Source organism: Canis lupus, chromosome 31, assembly GCF_048164855.1.
Source record: "Canis lupus baileyi chromosome 31, mCanLup2.hap1, whole genome shotgun sequence".
NCBI lineage: Eukaryota > Metazoa > Chordata > Mammalia > Carnivora > Canidae > Canis > Canis lupus.
In genome coordinates, this window is record NC_132868.1 from 4,707,920 (window position 1) to 4,729,164 (window position 21,245).

At 41.9% G+C, this 21,245-nt stretch overlaps 1 protein-coding gene and 1 long non-coding RNA gene across 8 annotated transcripts in view; one reads left to right on the forward strand and one right to left on the reverse strand.

Moving 5' to 3' along the window:
• The window catches only part of CTNND2 (catenin delta 2), a 914,420-nt gene that overhangs the window by 602,584 nt on the left and 290,591 nt on the right, over window positions 1-21,245 (forward strand). The window lies entirely within an intron of this gene.
• Window positions 1-21,245, reverse strand: part of LOC140621899 (uncharacterized) — a 52,912-nt gene that overhangs the window by 8,193 nt on the left and 23,474 nt on the right. For 2 of the 3 annotated variants that reach the window (XR_012021629.1, XR_012021628.1), the window contains 3 exons: window positions 9,467-9,602; window positions 8,996-9,040; window positions 6,088-6,142 (listed from right to left, as the gene is read on the reverse strand). This is a non-coding gene — a long non-coding RNA (uncharacterized lncRNA). Of the gene's footprint in view, window positions 1-6,087; window positions 6,143-8,995; window positions 9,041-9,466; window positions 9,603-9,867; window positions 9,992-21,245 lie in introns of all 3 variants that reach the window. The other variant, XR_012021630.1, reaches the window with a different exon arrangement.

Consider the following 21,245-nt stretch of genomic DNA (forward strand, 5'->3'; position numbering starts at 1 on the left):
AGAAACAACTAAAGTTACTTTCTGTTAAAACCACAAGGATCCTGGGATCCCTGGGTGGCGCAGTGGTTTAGCGCCTGCCTTTGGCCCAGGGCGCGATCCTGGAGACCCGGGATCGAATCCCATATCGGGCTCCTGGTGCATGGAGCCTGCTTCTCCCTCTGCCTATGTCTCTGCGCCTCTCTCTCTCTCTATCTCTCTCTCTGTGTGACTATCATAAATAAATAAAAATTTAAAAAAAACCCATAAGGATCCTTTAAAAGAAAAAAACCCGATTTTGATTCATCTCTTAATATAAAAGGGATCTGAGCATGAGACTCAGACCAAAGCACCAGGTCACCTTCAGAGATCATGTAGAAGGACTGATAATGGGGAAAAACAGGGGTTCTCAATGAAATATATCCTTTTATACAATCATTTTATAGTTTTTTAAAGGCCTTATCAGAAGTTAATGATAGTTACATTCAGGATTATTTACTCATATGATACCATGAAATTAGAGGTATTTATTCATATGAGGTCAATTATATATGGATAAAACATTCTCAGTATAAAAGTCATAGATAGGATACCTCTATTTTTAACTCTTTGAGGAACCTCCACACAGTTTTCCAGAGTGGCTGCACCAGTTCACATTCCCACCAACAGTGTAAGAGGGTTCCCTTTTCTCCGCATCCTCTCCAACATTTGTGGTTTCCTGCCTTGTTAATTTTCCCCATTCTCACTGGTGTGAGGTGGTATCTCATTGTGGTTTTGATCTGTATTTCCCTGATGGCAAGTGATGTGGAGCATTTTTTCATGTATCTGTTGGCCATTTGTAGGTCTTCTTTGGAGAAATGTCTGTTTATGTCTTCTGCCCATTTCTTGATTGGATTATTTGTTTGTTGGGTGTTGAGTTTGGTAAGTTCTTTATAGATTTTGGGCTAGTATCTGATACAGCATTTGCAAATATCTTCTCTCATTCTGTAGGTTGCCTTTTTGTTCTGTTAATGATGTACTATATGTTGGCAAATTGAATTTAAATTTTAAAAGTGATGGTATTTAAAGGAATAAAAACATGGGGGAAGTAGAAATGGTGAAAAGCAATCATTTTTATTGTTAAAATGGAAAATGAGTACAGAATGCAGTCTCTCATCGTGTGAGCGGCAAATCTTAAGTGCTGAGAGGACACAACTATGTGTGTGTTCAGTGTAGCTCTTTTTGTGGAATGAGCCCCCTGCTACATAGCTCACATGTAGTTCTCAACAAAATTCAAAACCTACTTTCTTCTCATTTAGCTTAAAATACAGTTTAAGAGACATAGAGTGCCCAGCCAGCTCAGTGGGTAAAGCATGCAACTCTGCAACTCTTGATCTCAGGGTTGTGAGTTCAAGCCCCATATTGGGTGTGGAGCTTACTTAGAAAACAAAACATATATGTAAAATTTAAGAGATGGGATGCAAATTTAAATTATATATGTAGTGACAATGGGGGAAAATTACTACAAATTAATATTATGAATGTAAAAATGGAGATACTCTCTAGGAGCATGCCGTAGATAGACATCCCTCAGTTTATGTGTCCAAAGTAGTAGCTTCTTTCCTTCTGAAAAATAATGTCCCTACATACTCTCTCCATTTGGTTTTCAGGGTGATTTGAAGGTTATCTAGGTAATTTGGTGGGGACAGGTGACTTGGGGACCCTACTCTTCTGCCATCTTGCCCCTTTCTCTCCATTTGGTTTTAATGGGAGTGGCCATTTTCTGAGGCCACACGGTCACAGTGATTTTCCAGTGGTGACCAGTCGTAGTATCGCACACTCTGGAGACCACACCAGGGCTCAGCACCCACCAAGACAGAGACCCTGAGAGCTCTCTCCTGACCCTTTTGAGCTTGGAACCAAAGAGGATGGTCTACATTGCCCTCTGGTGGTGAAGAATAAGAAGCCAGAGCTAAGAGTGGCCTTGGCGGAGATGAGAAGCAGAGACAAGACCAAGAAAGAGGAGTCCTAGGGCTCCTTCTGAGCCTGCTCTTCCATAGGTTATAGACACCCATGGGCTCCAATAGAGCTGCTGTTCTTTGCTTGTTGCTTTTTCTTCTTGTATTGCTGTTATTTGCATCCAAAGGATTTTGACTAATAGAAAGAATGCCTCAGAAATTTGATCTGTGGGAGAATGTCTCTGTACTCGTGATGCAGAGTTTGGTTTTGATGGTGAGGAAATTGCCCTATGAATTACTTCCCCAGGCCTCAACTTTTTTCTTGTAGCCAAATTTACTATGATGATATGCATGCTCATTACAAAGTGCAGAATGTTTTCATTTGTGCTACTAGATAGTTGCTCTTTCATTGAGAGAGAACACCAGAGCCTGAAGTCAGGATGACCATTTGAGTGACGATATAAAAGTTGTAATGTATTTTGTGCCTGTCATGGACATGTGATGATCCCTTGCAGGGTCGTGTCAGGTACTGTGTTCGTGCTCTGGATGCCAAGAAGAAGAAAGGGTCTGCCTTGAGGCACCCAGAGCCATGGAAACAAATGGCAGGAGGAGGATCAGCTGAGGCCTATGCTGGTGATGTGCAGACATTGGTGGGGACACAGCTCAGGGGGAGGGCAGGCTACAGAAGCTTGCAGCCAAGGGGGAAGAAACTGGAGCTGAGGCTGGTGGATTGTCTGTAGCTACACAAGGGAAGCATTAAGCACAAAGGCATGTGGTGACTTGCGGGGCCATAGAGCAGGAAGAATGTGGTGTAAGAAGCAGAACGGACAATTTGAAGGGGGAAAGAAAAGCCTCCGGTATAGAGGATAAAGAAGTTGAATTAAAGCTATATCTTAACAACTGTTTTATGACTTTTAATTTATATTCTAATTCTAAATATGAAAGTAGACTATTACTAAAAGAATATACATCTTAGTAAACATTTTCTGAAAAAATAGCACAACCACAATTTTTTAGTTAAATTGTGTCTTGTTAACTCCTCCCAGTAACTGAATGTGGAGTATGTGATCTGACATTTTATCATGGATTTGACATAGAATCATAAAGGTCACTGAGAGGCGGGGAGAACTTCCGGTGTCATTCTTCCCCACTTCATTGCTTTACCCCGAAAGAGAGGGAGACACAGAGAGATGGTATGTGTTCTTCCCATGTTCAAGTTCCCATGGAGGCTAGTCTAGACTAGTGATTTTTAAACTGCAGATTTCGACCAATTAGGTAAAGGTCATGAAATTCAGCTTTGTAAAACAGTGAGTGTTGAGAGAGAGAGCATATAGCAGAATGAGGATGGCAGATTATATCATGTGTAGGAAGAATTAATTTTTATGGCCTGTTTGTTCATTTATATATCCAATAACTATCTAGTAAAGATAGATGACCATAGGTATATGCATGCACATGCATGTGTCTCTGGCTGCCAAGTAAAATGTATTATTTTACCATAGGTTGCAAGAAAAAAGGGTTGGGAAAAAATGGTGGCCAGAGTCCCAGTGGAACTGTGGTCAGCTGACCACTCAGCTGCTGGGCAAACATCAGGCCTCTCAGGAGTCCAGGCTGATGTTCAGCCCGCGGTGAACCCTGACCACCATCAAGCTGGCATCTCTTCACTCCGCCAGCCCTGATTTACCTCCAGCCTTCCCCCCTTCTGCTTACTTGGTGGACCATGTCCTTTCTTCTCCTCCTTTCCCCAGGCAACCTTGTGGATTCCTTGATGTTCTCTCATCTCTAGCTGTGTCCTGAGTTTGGACCCCTAATTGCAGAACCTGAGACAAAGACTTGGGTGCAGGTGGTGTATTTAGGAGCTGATCCCGGAAAGCAGGGAGAGTGAGACAAGGAAGGAGGGAAGAACAGCCTAAGGGTCCACCATCAAGGTCACTGCCAAAAGCATGGTGTGAAGCCTTGATCTGCTGGTCATTCTCAGCAGCATGAGCAGTACCTGCCCTAGTGGTCGGGGGCAGGGTTGGGGGGTGGCCTGTGTTTACCACCAGATTCCAGTGGCTGCAGGTTGCCTGGGGAAACTTTAACTTATAACTTTAACTTATAAGTGGCATGGTTTTGGGGAAGGCCCTAGGCACAGAGCTTCAGGATCATGGAGCTACTCACATGCTCATCTAAGCTCACAGGGATTTGTCCCCTACAGCAGAGGATGAAATCAGAGGTGGCCTTGAGGCACCAAAAACTTTCTGCTGTGCACTCTTTAGCACCCATAATGTCTCCCACACAATTAGGATTTCTGTGCTTTCCACCTAGTAAAATAAGAATGGCCAGAGTGCAATCAGGATCCTGAATCCTAACTCAGCCTGTTCCACCCACTACCCCTTACTGCCACCGCCACAGATTCGAGCTTACAGATTTTGGGGTATATTTTTCTTTCATTATACTAATTTATCTGATATTCCCTTGAGTGCCCTTGTTTTGTCTTGTGGAAAACTGTATTTACAAGTGAAAATTATTTGGTTTCTACCTGGGAAAACTATTCTTTCTATCTCATTTCAATTATTTATTTTTCTTTGAAGAATGCTGAACATAAAGGGTCATTTACATTCCCGGCTTCTCATAGCTGATCACTTCAGGATTCCAGTAGTAAAGGCAGCCTGGAAATTATGGATGCTGCTGGCAAGCAGGGTAGAGTGCCAGGAGTCCCAGTCCTTCATACCAAAGAGGCCTGTGTTCTGATGGGCTTTCCCAGAGCACTCATACATCAGGCTTGTCTCCTGAAATGAGGACTCAAACACAAGTGTTTTCATAACTGTCAGAAGATTTTAGTGCCTTAGAGTCTGTCTCTGCTTTTGATGAGGTTTTAACGTTTTCCTCTTCCCTTGGTGGAATGTAGAGGTACAAAATCCTAATTATAGACTTTTCAGATTTGTAAACAAATCTATGCCATGCACAATTTTTTAGACATAGATTGGTTTACTTGTCTGTGTATAATGCAGAAGCAGGGGAGTTGTGTTGTCCCTGCTAACCTTCTCTCTTGTAACAAGCTGATATCTTACGCTGATTTCTGTGGTGGATGTAAAAATAAGCATTTTGCCATCCACTTGGATCCTGGATCATCAAAATAAGGGTTCTCTTTTGGAGGGACCAGCCTCTCTTCTCATTGTATTCGTCCTACACCATGTAGATGACAGCTTAGGAGCTTGAAAGCAGGTGTTACATCTGTTCCACCCAGGGGCCATCCCTGCCTTGCTGTCCCTGGCAGGCGGCATCCTGCTGGAGGGAAGCGTCTGTGTCTTAGTGGTGCTCCAGAACCCAGCACAAGGCCTGGCAAGGAAGAGGGATGCTTCCACCCTCAGCAGCAGGTGAAATTACAGCATCCCCGACATTCCCAAGTAACCCTTCTACCTTACACCATAGACGCCGCTATCGTTTTACATTTGCTTTCATTGTGAAATGGCATATAATCAACCATTCACTACAGTAGTGTCCAAACTGCCATATCCACACTTCCATAGTCCCTTTAAGAAGCTACTTAACCCTCAGTCCCTTCCTGACTTCCAGGCTGTCTTATTTCCATAATGAACATCAATTAGCTTAGCTCTATGGCACCTTAAATAGTAGGCTATCTCCATTAATTTGTCCAGTGCTTATGGCAGGCAGAAGAACTAGGTTTGTCAAAAGATCTGTATACCACCAAGCCCACTGCGTAGGTTCATGATAAAGTCAATAAGTATCTGATGACTACCGGCCTATATAATAATTAACACAGGTATGCTCACACAACACACGAAGAAAGACTGATTTACATCACAAGGATTTTAATTAGAATTTTATTAACATAATTGACATGGTGTTAAAATTAATTAGCAATTGTTTTTCCCAAGTCATCTTTAAAGAAATTACTTGAAGGCACACTAGAAAATATTTTATGAGCTGTTTCTGTACAAAAAGAAGAACATGAATGTAGATGATTTTCAATATATCAATGTCATTTAGTGTTGTTGTTTCTTTTGGAATCCTGATCTCATAGGACTTTAAATAGAGAGCAGGCGGTCTGCATGCCACATCATCTTAAAATATTGGTATAATATTTTATACAAAAAGAGAAATAACCTGCAGCCAGGGATCTGCCTACAGTAGCGTAATAATTTAGAATGCACTGAATTATTTGTCATACCTGAATGATGTCTGACATGGTCCAGAAATCAGTATAGCGTATTTTTCTCTAATTCCTAATGAAAAAACACATTGTAAATTTTAATACACATCAGAATATAAATTATTTTCTGTTACAAAATAAAAATAAAAACAACAGCCTGGGAAAATGGGTAATTTGCATTTATTGTATCAACTGACTGATGTGGAGTTTTTATTCCAATATAACACTTCTTTTTATTTTCAGAACTGGTCCAGTGACTCAATTTAAAATTGAGGAAAATCGAGTCATCTTCTTATGCTAGAAAATGAAACATATTCACTTTCTTAAAAAATGAAATGCACTTTCAATGTAACGCTCAAAATCAGCTAAGTCACTTTTGTCGTGTTAATATGACTTTTTAGACCGTTCCTTATGGCATCTTCATGCACACTGACAGTTAAGAAGAACACCATCTTACACAGACCTAGGCATGTCATTCCCACATGTTTCTACCCAGATACTGCTTTGTGCATTTTAAACATTTACATTTTCAGCATCTCTGTATATCAGGCTTCTTCAAAGAAACAGAAACAGCATGATGTATGGATAAAGAGAGAAGAACTTTTTAAAATTTTTTATTTTATTTTATTTTTTTAGGAACTGGTTCATGCATTTGTGAAGTATTGGCAAAACCAAAATCTTCAGGATCAGCCTGGAGATTTTGTAGGTTGAAGGCCCAGAAATGAATTGCAATCTGAGTCCAAGGCAGACTGCTGGCAAAAGTCCCTCTTCCCAAAAAGTCAGTCTTTTTAATCAGGCCTTCGACTGATTAGATGAGCTCCAGCCACATTATGAAGAACAATCTGCTTGCTTTACTCAGCATCCACTGACTTAAATATTAATCTCACCTAAAAAAATACTTTCACAGAAACATCTAGAATAATGTTTGAATAATGTCTGAATATCATGACTTAGCCAAGTTGGCACATGAAATAAACCATACAGCATATTATATTGATGTGGATATAGTTGTAGATATAGATCTACCTGAAACTTACTTTTTCGACTCAACATTATTATTGAGATTTATCCACATGGATGCTTGTGTGCATGTTTCATGCATTTTTTTCTGCTCTGTAGCATTTCATTGCAGGCATAGATCATAGTGCATTAGTTTGTTCTTTGACAGATTTTTAGGTGTGTCTATGCTTTTCTTGGTGGACATTTAGCAAGGAATGACCGTCCTTGCATGTGTGTCTGTGGATAAATGTGGGGCATTAAAATTGCCATACCAGAAGGGTCTGCATCTTCAAATTTAAGAGTTATCTTTTATTTGTTGTCTAAAATGGTTGTGCCAATTTTCACTCTTGCTATCAGTTTACAGAAGTTCTTGTTTCACCCTGTATGTGCCAACACTTGCTATTGTCATCCTTTTACATCTTTGCCACCTTAATGGGTGTGAAACTGTTCAAATTTAATCTTTATCGTCTTTAGTTTCATTGAATCTTCAAAATAAGACTAATACAATTACCTACTTGGTTAGAGTTGTAAATTCTTAATAAGGTAATATATATAAAGTACTTAAATAAGGTTGGTCCAAGAAATGAAAGCCATTATTAATATACAGAGAAGATATTTATACATTCTTTTTTAAAACCTTTTTTTTAAAAGATTTTATTTATTTACTCATGAGAGACACAGAGAGGCAGAGACAAGGCAAAGGGAGAAGCAGGCTCCCTGCGGGGAGCCCAATGTGGGACTCGATCCCAGGACCCCAGGATCACGCCCTGAGCCAAAGGCAGATGCTCAACCACTGAACCACCCAGGCGTCCCTATTTATACATTCTTGATGTTATCTAGATTCTAACATATTCTCCCAATCCATGACATCTTTTTATGATTTTTTACTTTTAAATTTTAATCAAATTTTGTTCTTCATTATTTTAAAGAAATAATACCCTATGCTAAATTCATAATATCATTCTCCTTTGTTTTCTTAGAATATTTAAGATTTAATCCTTCAGATTTGTTCTGTAAGGTATCTCAAAATTATTGTTAGGTATGGTGTGAGGTAGCGATCTAACTTTATTTTTTTTCATATAAATATCACTTGCTAGAAAAGTACTTATTTATTCAGCATCTTGCCTCTTTAGTTTGTGATATTACTTTTGCCTTTATGGTATGGCATCATTATTTATCTATAACCACCTGCACTATCCTATACACACTTACATTAAGGTGTGTATCTTTAATCTTTTTAAAAATCACTTTGTGTTTAATGTATATAGTAAGTCCATCACCCCATCCCCAGAAATACACCCCCTGCTTTCAATCTTCAGCTACCTTCTTCACTCCTGTGGGGACCAGGAAAGGCCCCAGGGCTCATAGAAGCTGAGGAGGACTCAGGTTGGAATGGGAGGAAGGAGACAGAGCAAGAAGTGGGGGCTCTCTTTTATTTAGTTTTCCTGCTGTCATGCCAGCTTGCTGCAGAGTGGCCACTTGCCTGCTCTCTGAAAGAAAGAGGGGAAACCCCATGCTTTTGGGATCCCTAAACTTAAGCGGGTTAAGTGGGCAGAAAAATACAGAGTAGGACCTCACACTAGCGGCCATAAACTCCTGGTATTCTTTTCAAGTTTCTTCCAGAACTCTTCTCCCTGGTGCAGAGGGAGTTTTAGTCTCCACCCTCCCACCTTGATGGCAGCTGGGATTCCTTCCACTCCTGTGGCTCCTGGTAACTTCTCTAAACCAGGCTTATTTATGTTTGATTTGCAAAGCTAAGTTTTTCTATAAAATTCCAAGGTCCTTTTTTTTTTCTTTTTTCTTTTTTTTTCTTTTCCCTGTCAGGGCTTTTCTTCCAACAAATACATTTTGGCTGTCAACACTGGTTATGAGCATACATTACATAGTGGATATGAAGTGTGCTCTACTTAATGCTCTAAGTACCTACCTTCCAATATTTCCAGAAAGTCAGGGATGGCCAATGCAAATTACCCTAAAATCAAATAATGATGACATTCATAAGAATACACTGCAAGGGGAGAAGCATACTGGAAGAATATTGGAAACCATGCAGATTTCGTTTAATAAAGGAATCAGACTAAAAGTATTACACATTAATGTAATTAATGTATGTAAATTAATGTAAAAAGTAAAAATAATTATGCATTATGTGGCTTTCCACTTCTCATTCTTGCAAGCTAATTCTCAAATAGCATCTTCTGATTTAATCTACATAGACCAACAGCTACTATACCCCTCAGTAGCTGTGTTTAGGCCCAATTTATTTTTTTTCTTCCAGCCACATGCATTAGCGATAAAAAGAAGTACCAGTGTGAATAGTAATTCCTTTTTCAAAGTAATATTGTAAAAAGTTCAGAGGAGATAGACAAGTGAAGTCTGGACCTGCAAAACCACTTACCAAATGGAAGGCATCCCTCTCTGATTGGGCAGAGGGGACTAAGGAAGATGTACGTGTGTAGGTGTTTAAGGAGCATATGGTACCCGTGTGCTTTGCCTTCCTCCGCTCTTGTTCGGGAAGACTTTTAGACTGGGGCCTGTCAAAGAGAACCAGAGATGGACTGTAGTTAAAGCGGTAAAAGCAGCTTTTATCCAGAAACCATTGCAATAGGGGAAGAAGGGCCTGAGTGTAGAACGGCTCAATTCTGAAGACAGCCTAGACTGGTCGGGATTCCAGGCAAGGAGTGGAGCTGAGGGCTGGGGACAGAAGGTCACTGTGAGCAGGAACTGGGGGAGGGGGTTTCCTGCCGAGCCAACTTGGCGGGATTCTTGCTGAGGGCAGCCAGGGCGCTCCAATCTCACCTTGGAGGGGGTGGAGATGAGGAATTTGATCAGATATCAAGAGGATGGTGTTCTCTCCAAACTCACAGCAGGCTTCTGGCCAAAACTGGACTCAGCCAGGACAAGGGCCAAGGTCAAGGCCTACCTGAGAAAGGACTCAGAGAAGATGGACTTAAGTTCTGTCAAAGAGAGTCTTTGCAGATGCTTGTGACACCACAACAGCCCAGTTCTAGCTTCTGCTGTCACCCCACCCCACCTCTAGGAGCCTCTGAGAGAGGCAGAGTTCCCACCAAGCAAGGTCCCACAGTACCTGTTAGCTGGAGTAGCTGGAGCCTGAGAGTGAGACCTGCCCTGTGCGACATCACAGCGGATGGCACAGCCCTGTGGCCCACACCCTGCCCCCATCGCCCACACCAGCCCCTCTGACCCACAGCACCCCCCTGCCCTACTCGACACCTTGTGGCCCATGCCTACACCCCTCTTGGCCTACTCCACCCCCACCCCCAACCTGCACCATGCCCTCTGGCCCACATCACTGCAGCCTACACTCCACCCCCACAGCCCACACTAGCCCCCCTGACCCAAAGCCCCTCACCCACTCCTGCACAGCCCCTCTGACCCACAGCAACCCCCTGCCCTACTCCCCACTATGTGACCCATGCCTACACCCTCCTTGGCCTACACTATCCCTCACTCCCACCCCCAGCCTGCTCCACGCCCTCTGGCCTGTACCCCCATGGCCCACACCAGCCCCCCTAACTCACAGCTCTCCCACCCCACTCTCCACCTTGTGGCCCATGCCCACACACCCCTTGTCCTATACCACCCCCACCCCGATCCTGCACCACCCCCTCTGGCCTGCACCCCCTTGGTGCACATATCCAGTGCTGCTGGTAAAGGCTCTGCACTGCCTCTTACTACCATCAAACAGTACGAGGGACAAGCCATGTAGCATGTGCTCTCTGAGAGGCCAAAGAATTCCCAGACCACCAGAGTGCCAGATGTGTCTCTGACCAGCATTGGCCACAGAGAGGAGGAGGAGGAGAAGGGGCCTAGGACCGACTACCACACTTTGCTCTGCCGGGGAAGCCTGTGGGGTTTTCTGAGCAGAGTGACCACCTCCATGTTAAAGGAACAGTTTTATGGTGAAGCATCCTAGGGGCCTGCATTCCCGAAACCTCATTGCAAACCATTCAGTCAAAAAACACAATTTCATATTAATCAGAGGAGGTAAACAGGTGCATGAGGCCAATATTGTGTAATTGCCAGGTTAGTCTGAAGAATTCATTTTCCTTCATTTTTAGAAATCAACTCAGTACTGAATTTTTTTAGGTGTGATTTAATTCTTTTATTTCACTTTTTTTTTTGGAAATTACTGAATAACCTAAGATGTATTTCTTTAGATTGGCCTCTTTATTTTGAGTTCCATATTTATTGGTGCCCTTCTCCCTTTTTTCTCCTGTGTTTACAGTGGCAGGAGGCAGATATTCCTTTTGGTTTACTAACACTATTTATGCAAAAGGCAATACCAGGAGTTTCTATATTTGTACACTAGATACAGACAAGCTATTACAGTTCAAATACAGGAAGGAACAAAATCCATATTGTATCTTACTAAAAAGACAGGATTTTTCCAGAAGTTAACTAATGTATTATGCAGTCTGGTTAAAAATTGCTCAGAATTTCTCAAGTAGACGTGGTTAAAAATAAGGGCTGTGGTAAAAGAGCAAATACCGATTGTAAAGGTAACAGCATTTGGGGAAGATTTTAAGGCTAACTTTTAAGGACTAAATCAGGTGAGCTTGTTGGTTGTCTCTAGGGCCTTAATTGATCACTCTTTGATTTTTTTTAAGATTTTATTTATTTATTCATGAGAGAGAGAGAGAGAGAGAAAGAGAGAGAGAGAGAGAGGCAAAAACACAGGCAGAGGGAGAAGCAGGTTCCATGCAGGGAGCCTGATGTGGGACTCGATCCCAGGACTCCAGGATCACGCCCTGGACCAAAGGGAGGTGCCAAACTGCAGAGCCACCCAGGGATCCCTGGTCACTCTTTGATCTTGAAAAAATCTAAGGAAGAGGGAGTGTCATATTGGGTCAAGATTTAACATGGTTTTCTGAGTTATGAGTAACAGTTCCCTGAAAAGATATATGTGGATGGCACAGTAGAGAAGACATTAATTGTTGTTAGTTGAGGGTGTAGGTAAACCTGTCTAACAAAGATGAAAAAGTAATAATTTGTAAGTATTAAATTTACTCATGTTTCATTGTTCTATAAATATTAAATACAAGACTTGCATTTACTTCTGAAAGCCTAATTTTTATCACAATTAATTGATGCAAAAAAGAGACATAAATCACATCCACCTGGGTGACCTAAGTAAATGTGCGTTCCTAGCACCTGGGAAACATGCAACAGTTACACCCTAACAGTGTGCGTGTCCCAGTGCTGACCTCCAGTGGCTGCCATCCCTCCTCCATAAACAGAGGCCACAGCAATCATCTAAATGGCGACTTGAAGCCTACCAGAACCACTTTTTAAAAGGTGCTTTTAAAAGGATGCTTTCCGGGCAGCCCAGGTGGCTCAGCGGTTTAGTGCCAACTTTGGCCTAGTTCCTGATCCTGGAGGCCTGGGATTGAGTCCCACGTCGGGCTGCCTGCATGGAGCCTGCTTCTCCCTCTGCCTGTGGCTTTGTCTCTCTCTCTTTCTGTGTCTCTCATGAATAAATAAATAATTTTTTTTTAAAGGATGCTTTCCAAAGGGACACATGATTCTCTAGAAGGTACCAACGCTAAGATCAGATATTTCTTTCTAGTGGGAGAATGGGAGAATGTATCAATCCTCAACCTTTTTGAGTCTCCCTGTTAAGTATGCCTTCTTTGGTCCTTTAAAAACCAGTATTTTTAGAGCTGTGAAATTATATATAATACTATATTGTATAATATAGTATAATATTATATATGGTGGATAATTCTACAATACTATAATGGTGGATAATAATAGTATATTGTATAATATTATAGTGGTGGACACATTTGTCCAAACCCACAGACTATACATAACCAAGAGTGAACCCTATGTAAACTATGGACTTAGGGTGATTATGGTGCCTCAGTGCAGATTCATCACTGGTGACAAATGCACCACTCTGGTGGGTGTGTTCCAAATGGCTATGCATGTGTAGAGTCAGGGAGTATATAAGAAATTTCTGTACCTTTCACTCAATTCTGCTACAAACCTAAACTGTTCTAAAAAGGTAGGTCTAGGGGTGCCTGGGTGGTTCAGTCGATAAAGCATCTGCCTTTGGAAGATCATGATTCTGGGGTCCTGGGATGGAGCCCCGAGTCGAGCTCTCTGCTCAGCAGGGCGTCTGCTTCTCCCCTGCTCTGCCTCCTGCTTGTGCACTTGCTCGCTCGCTCTTTCTCTCTCTGTCTCTCACTCATTCAGTCTCTCTCTCAAATAAATAAAATCTTTAAAAAATAAATTATTAAGTCTAAATAATCAGTATTTGTTTAGCATCTGCCTTATTCCAGTCACTCCTCTGGGTGCTGGGATAGAAAGGTTAGAATCTTCAGGCAAGAGGCTTGGCTTGCTTCCTTTTGTACTCACAAGAATGTGGACTGATGATGATCATGAGCACTGAGCTCCCTAGTGCATAACCCTCCCACACACATCGAGGGCCCAGCTGACAACCAACCACACCAACTTACCAGTCATGACAGTAAACCACCTTGAGAGAGGATTAGCCAATCCAGCTGAGTCTCCCCCACATTATAGGGCCTGGTGCAGAAGGGAGCTGTCCCTGCTGAGCCCTGCCCATTTAGGATTTGTGAGCAAAAATAAATAAATAAATCGTAATTATTGTTTTAAGCTGATCAGTTTTGGAGCAGTTTGTGAAGCTAAATGTGTATCTGGAAAATTCATATTTGGAAGCTTTAACACCCAGTACCTCAGAATGTGACTGTATTTGGACGTAGGGTCCTTAAAAGAGTGATTACGTTTAAATGAAGTCTTAGGTGGGTCCTAATCCAGTACAACTAGTGTCCTTATAAGAGAATATTTGGACACAAGAGAGGCACTAGGGCTGTGCACATGCAGAAGAATGGCCACATGAAGACATGGCAAGAAGAGGACCATCTGCAAACCAAGGGGAGGGGCCTCAGAAGAAACCAACCTTGCTGTCACCTTGCTCTTGGGCCTCCAGCCCCCAGAACCATGAGAAAACTGTTGCGTGAGCCACCCAGCCTGTAGCATTTTGTTATGGCAGCCCTTAGCAGCTAATAGACATGATTGGAAAACAGATCCAGCCTCCCAGTGTTGACTTTATTCTTACAGTCCTTCATGTTTTTGCTATTGGCCATTTTTTTTCCTGTAGCTTCATAGGATGCCTCATCCTAGGATTGTCTGGTTTTGGTAGCACTGACATCTTTCATGGGAATAACAGTGTCAGGCAGTTAAAAGAACATTTTATATAAGCTGATGGATGTCACGAACTTCTCCTAACACACGGCTTACCCAGGCCTCTCTCAGTCTGCGGTGTAAACATACATGACCTTTCCTTTTACCCACTCACTTATCATCTCTGGAATTTACTGGGCTTGTGTAATTATTTCTGAAAGGTGAAGAAAACATTTCCCCCAAGGAGAAAAAAGCCGCTATTACAAGGCCAAAAAGATAAAGTGTTGGATGCAGTTGTAGGGTTTTTTTGGGGGGGGGAGGAGACGGTTGCAATCCACAAGCTACATCTCCACTAATTCTGATTTATCTTGATGATTTTGTGTGCAATGAATATGTTACCTACTCTTTCAAAGAAATTAATCCTTTTTTTTCTTCCTTCGCCATCACTTTTTGGGCAATGCCAAGCTGGTGGACCTGCTCTCACCTGAGTCAAGAGTGAGCCTTTCTCTACCCACTGCTATCCACATCTTTTCCCTGTTTGTTTATTGTATCCAAGGAGCTGAAGACATACAATTGAAGGGGTTAAGGGATGGGAGGAAGTGACTGGGCTGGTTAACTTCACAGATTGAAATTTTCAGGGAAGAATGGGGCAAGAAGAGGCCCAAAGGACACAACTGAGAGCATTTGACAATAGCAATGGACAGTGTGAGAGGTGTGTGCAAGTACACACGTTATTGCTAGGGGCTGAATTGTGCCTCCCCAAAATTCATGTGTTGAAGCCCTAACCTCCTCCAAGTGACTGTATTTGGAGATGAAGCCTTTAAACTAGTGATAAGGTTAAATGAGGTCATTAGAGTGGAGTCCCAGTCTGATAAAACAGATGTTCTTTAAAGGAGGAAGAGATGTCAGAGCTCCTCCCTCTCTGCCATGTCAGGTCACCATAGGAAGGTGGCCATCTGCAAGCCGAGAAGAGAGTTCTCCCCAAAACCCAACAAAGCTGGTGCCTGATCTTGGACTTCTAGTTTCCAGAACCGTGATAGACGGTCATGGTGGATTGTTCTGGCTGCTTTCTTGAAAGTGGACTCAGGGGGCAAGATTCAATGAAGGGAGATGAGTAGAAGGCTGTTGCAGTAATCTGGGATAGAGGTGACGGTGGCTTGGGGCAGTGTGGTATGGGGTGGGAGTCATGAGTGGTCAGACTACAGATGTATTTTTCAGGTGGAGGCAGAAGATGTCATTGACAGGTCAGGGTAGGCCCTCAACCCAGGCCACTGCAAAACTGGAGTGGTCATTCATTGACATAGGGCAAGAGGAACAGTTCTGGAGATGATGTCACAGCCACAGTTGGGTCACATTAAGTTTGACACGTCACATAGACATCTGAGCAGGAAACCACAGGGGCTCAGGTAGCCAATTCAGGAAGACAGCACAGCACAAAACCAATAGGCATTTGTAGGTGAAGTCAAGCAACTATCGATTCTTGTATGCCTGAGACAGTCCGATGCATGCCTTATTCCCCAGTGTAATCATCGACAGCCCCCCACTCCGGTCTCAGAAGTGTCTCAGGTTTGAACAGAAAGTATATCATCACCTTAGTCTGCACCCTACTATGACTGAAGCTGTGGGATGGGACGGGGGCCCATGGGCATGGGTGAAGGTGAGGAAGGCAGAGACCAGGATGAGCCTGGGGCTGCCTTCATTTGGAAGATGAGCAATGAGAGAGAAGTGGCCTAGGAAACAGAAGGAGCCTATGAGTAGGACAGCAGCAGAGGGCAGGCCCCCAGAGGCCACATAGGGAGACCCATGGAGAAGGTAGACCAGTGTAGGGATAGCCCCAGCACAACCCTTGGTTTCTTCTCTGTATGTCTTCATTCAGTTCCCTGGGCTGTCATGTGGACTCAAGGCTTTCATCACTGTCCACATCACAGTGATTGGTGTGTGTTTATCCCAGACTTCCTCAGTGGCCTCCCTACTTCAGCCATGCTCCTGTCCCCATCCCCTCTCATGACAGCAGCCATAACTTTTCTTCTATGTCCTCTCCTCATCAAAGTCCCCCTGGACACTAGCTTCCACACTAGCACTCCTTTCCCTCATCACATTGTCCTGCTCATTCCCTTTAGCTTTTAGGACAACCAAGCATACTTTTGTCCTTCCTGTTACTTGCTTCCCCATAAAATTCAAGCTCCGTGGAGGAAGGGCCTCTTTATTTGTTTCATGCCTGGCACATCTAGGTGCTCCATGAACGAGCACCTAGAATTTGTTGAATGCATGGATGCCAGAACAGGAACTAGGCCTGTGAGCACTCCAAGGCAGGAGGGAGATGATGATAGTTCGGAGGACATTTGAGAGGGAAAGCTCATAAGTAATGTTAAGAGGTTGAGTAGAATGACCACTGAGAAGAAGCAGTGGCTTCACATGCCGCCCATGACCACTAGATGGTATGTCTGTCTGGGCTTCGAGACTCCTGAGCTCACAGGAGGCATGGTGTGGGATGTGGGGCCTTTTTGAGAAGACGCTAGAGTAGAATAAAGGCATTGGAGTGGAAGTGAAGTTGGTTAGAAAGAGAGGTGGACAGAGATGTGATGATAGTGGCTGAGAGGGAGAAGAGTTTCAGTGGAGTTGGTAGTCTCAGAAAGAGGGTGCTCCTGGGAGCCAGGGTCCCTCAAGTCAGCAGCACAAAAACAGAGGGACAGCCTGTTTGCACCTAAAGCAACACGTAGAAGCTGCTCTGTGTTGTTTCTGGGACCAAAGATGTTCTGCAGTTCTTTTGTTTTGTTTTGGTCTTTTGTTTTTGTTTTTTTGTTTTTGTTTTTTGATTAACAAATGAGAGGAAAAATTTTCTCTTCTAAGTCAATTACTTACTCTTCCTTAAAGAAGGGATTTAAAATTCGGGGAAAAAAACCAGTAATTTCCATTCTTAATAAAATTGCTAGTTTTAAAGGCTTACATTTTCTTAAATAATGCCAGAGAACCAGAATTTCTTTTGAGCTGGGCTTAGATTGTGCTTTTAGGATTATTTTTTAAATCTTTGTTCTCATTCGTAGAAAGGAAAACAAAAGGCAAGGGCACTTTCAAGTTGTTCTTATATGAAAGAGGATTTTCATCCCTGCTTTTCTCTTCCTCTTCAAAAACATAGTCTATTAATATCCTAGGGCTGTTGTAACAAATTGCCTTAAAGTAACACATTTTTCCCTCTCTCACATTGTGGAGGCCAGAGATCTGAAACCAGGATGTCAGAGGGGCCATGGTCCCTTGGAGGGCTCCAGGGAAGGATCCTTCCTGCCTCCTCCGGCTCCCAGGGGCCATAAGCTTGAGGCTGCCTCACTCGGAGCTCTGCCCTCATCTTCATGTGCCTTCTCTGCTATGTGTCTTTCTATCCAAATTCCCTTTCCCTCCTCTTAGAAGGACACTAGTCCGTGGATTGAGGGCTCGAGATCATCCAAGATGATTTCATCTTGAGACCTTTAGTTTAATTACACCTGCAAACACCCTCTTTCAAATAAAGTCACATTTACAGGTACTGGAGGTTAGGACTTGGAAATATATGTTAGGGGCCACTTTGCAGCCTGCTACAAATAATTTTGTAATTTGGGATGGGACTTATTTTGAGGGTATATCGTTATTTTGTGTTCTGGAAAGCCACTTCACTTAAAATAATTATTTAAATAAATAAAGTTGTTTGAGTTTCAGAGAAACAACAGAGACCATTCTTTAATTGTATTTTTTTAGATCATGCACAAGTAATGGATGACTTGGGAATTAAAATCAGATATTCAGCAATCTACAAATTGTATGTTTCTCTTGCTGACATTAAATCGACTAGAAAACACAATTAGTAAAATGTCTTTTGAAGAAATACATTTTGTTCACCGCATTCCCTCATGGATCAGCACAAAATAGAATCCTGATTAATTTGAAGTCATGTCACACTTTAATTCTAGTTGTTTCAAACGATTGTTTCTCTTGAATATAGAGATGTAGGAGTTTATGAATAAGTGGGGAACAGAGAAAAATTTAAGATACGGGCTGAAAGGTAGGGAAACGATGTTTATGAAGCATCTAACTTGATTGAAACCCTGGAATCTCATTAGAGATTAATAGAGCAACCTAGACAGAGGGATTGGGTATTAGGTGACTTATAGTTGAAGGCACTGAGAAACAGGACACATACATTAAAAAAAAAAACAAAAAAAAAAAAACAGCACACAGCTAAGAACCAGTGGGGGCAGGATTTGAACCTGGTGCCTTTGTCCCATTCCTGTCTCAGTACGTTCATCTCACTGGCTTGCAGTATGAAAATAGAGCAAGAGTCAGAAGCCTAGCTCTTGTTCTCATTTCACCACGAGACCTCTGTTGATCCAGGGCACCGGTCAAGAGCTTGTGCTGCACTAAGAGCCAGGGTTTAGGGGCATGCAACTGTTGATCTCAGGGTCGTTAGTTTGCGCCCCATATTGGCCATAGAGATTATGTAAAAATAAAAATAAGAGCCAAGATTTGAATCTTTCCTTTGCTGCTTGCTAGCTTTGTGTCTTTGGGTCACTTACTTGTGCCTTTGTGCCTCAGTGTCCCCATCTGTAAAGTGGAGATGATATTAGCATCTACCTCATAGTGTTGTGTGAGGACTAAGTGGAAGGATTTATACATCAAGCACTTGCAGCAGTGCTTATGAAGCCCAGCTGAGACCTGCTCCTACCCTTGTCTCACCTTGTGTCCATTTACATAGCTAACTTCTCTGCTGTCCTCTAGCCCTGTGCCATAATGAGATTGTGAATGGTGCTGACATGCCTCACAAAGACCAGTGCTGGTTAAACCCAAAGTGGGTTTTTTTTTTCCAGTAGAAAGATTTTTGAAGTGTGCATTAGTTACACTGACAAAGAAATATTGTTGCTGTTTAGATTTTCTGTACATCTGTGGTTCTAGCTTTGCCTCATTCTATGTCCTTGAACTGCACCCCTTTGTTAAACAAAAATAATCTTTGCTTGGGGGAAAATATTATTTCCATCAGAGGCTTAGGAGCAAAAATGAGCTATAACATTTATTCAAGGAGAAAATAATCATTATTAGACTTTATTATTTGAGTTTATAATCTATTTCCAGATATATCATATATTATTTAATCTGTGCAGCAAGAGCTTGTTAAATAAACCTTGTTCCAGGAAAATTCGTCACATGCTTTATTATTGTCTTTTTTTTATCAGCCAGCTTTTTGTGGAAATTATTTTATTTCTTTCCTCGTGTTTGTTTTCTAATTACTCTCCAAAATATGTTTGCAATTTGATATTGAACATTTTTTTTTCTACCTTGGGCTTGTCTAACATTTTTACTGATGAAAGCTGTTTATTTCACTATGTGTTCACCGGAAATGGGGATTTAATAAGGTGGTAGTTTCACAAGAAAAAGTTATTATCTACAGCTAAAGCAGAAATACAGTCAACAAAAATTTTATATATACATATATATATATATATATATTTTTTTTTTAAAGTAGGCTCCACACCCAGTGTGGAACCCAATGTGGGGCTTCACCTCACGGCCCTGAGATCATGACCTGAGCCAAAATTAAGAGTTGGACACTTGCTTAATCGATTCAGCCACCCAGGCTCCCTAACAAAAATTTTAAAAGGGCCCAAAGCAGATGTACATTCTCACATGTTGACACACATTAACCCAAAGGCTTTAAGAACAAGGCTTTGATTAATGTATGTCCTGTGAAAATTAAATAAGATTCCAAAAAATCTGTCAACTATTGTCTAGCAGATAAGTAAAACCATCAGTCATTATACCACAAAGGTAACCTTGGCTCATCCCCTAGCTAACATGAGAACTAGTAATGAGGATTATTGTTTCCTAAATATGTTCTGGAGAGAAGTATGATGGCAGTGGGAAAAGGAGGGAGGATAAGCAGGAGTGGTGAAGGTAAAACATGGTAAAAATTAAAAGCGGAAAACTTAAGTATTCCCCCAGAAAATCTATGTTTTCATTCAAGTTATGTTTTTCTCATGCTAAATTTTAAAGTCTTAATACCCAAAAGGGCAAAACCTCTCTTTAGGGAAACTCGCTGTGTATCTGGATGAGGGAAAACCTATTTTGCTAGTGGAAAATATACAGAGAGCTAAACCATGCAGCTTCATGTCAACCAAAAAACAAATGAGAACTTCTCAAATGTAATAGATTCAAGGTTGTGCAATAATACCGCTTACCTATGCCCAAAAGTGGCAGTTATTCAGAGTTCAGTAGCTGTTGCAAGGAAGACAGGAGTAACTCATTTTACTGAGGTGCTTATTAAGGCGAATGTCTCCCACTACAGCTCTCTGTACCTTCCCATCGCACCGCGGGAATTAGGTGAAAAGCAATTTCATTGAATGAAAAGCCCAATTTTCCACTGAGCTTATGGCTCTTAATAAAATAAAAAGCAGTTATTTTTAACAAAGACATTTGAGCTTCCTTGGCTAAAGAGAGGGACTCCTCTTGGAAGAACAGCTCTCCCCGGGATCAAGGGGACAGTTTTGCACCTGGAGCAAGGTAACTGTCAGTCATACACCTGCTGTGTATATCACCTGTGTGCTCCCCTGATCACCAGAGTGCAGTTAGGGCCACAGCCAGATCACTACCTGAGTTGACAGGTGTCCATATTAATCATTATATCAATTTAAAAATGATGCTTTAATGAATGCATGGGTCGGCAAACCTTCTGTAAAGGGTTATGTGGTAAATGTTTTAGGCTTTGTGGGCAAAGAGCAATTTGTGAATATTATGTAGCTACTACAAAATTATAATTAAGGAAGTCTAAAATACAGTGATCCAATGTTAGTAATGTTTGTAATATGGGCCTTTCAGGAAGAATGGGGATATTTGGGAGAGGTAACATTTTAGCCAATTTGGGTTCAAAGTTAATATTCCCTATCATCAAATCTATTGTAAATGTTTGTTTATAAGAACCATTTTTACCTTATAAGCCATACAAAAGTGGGAAGTAGCCCAGATTTGGTCATGGGGCTGACCCT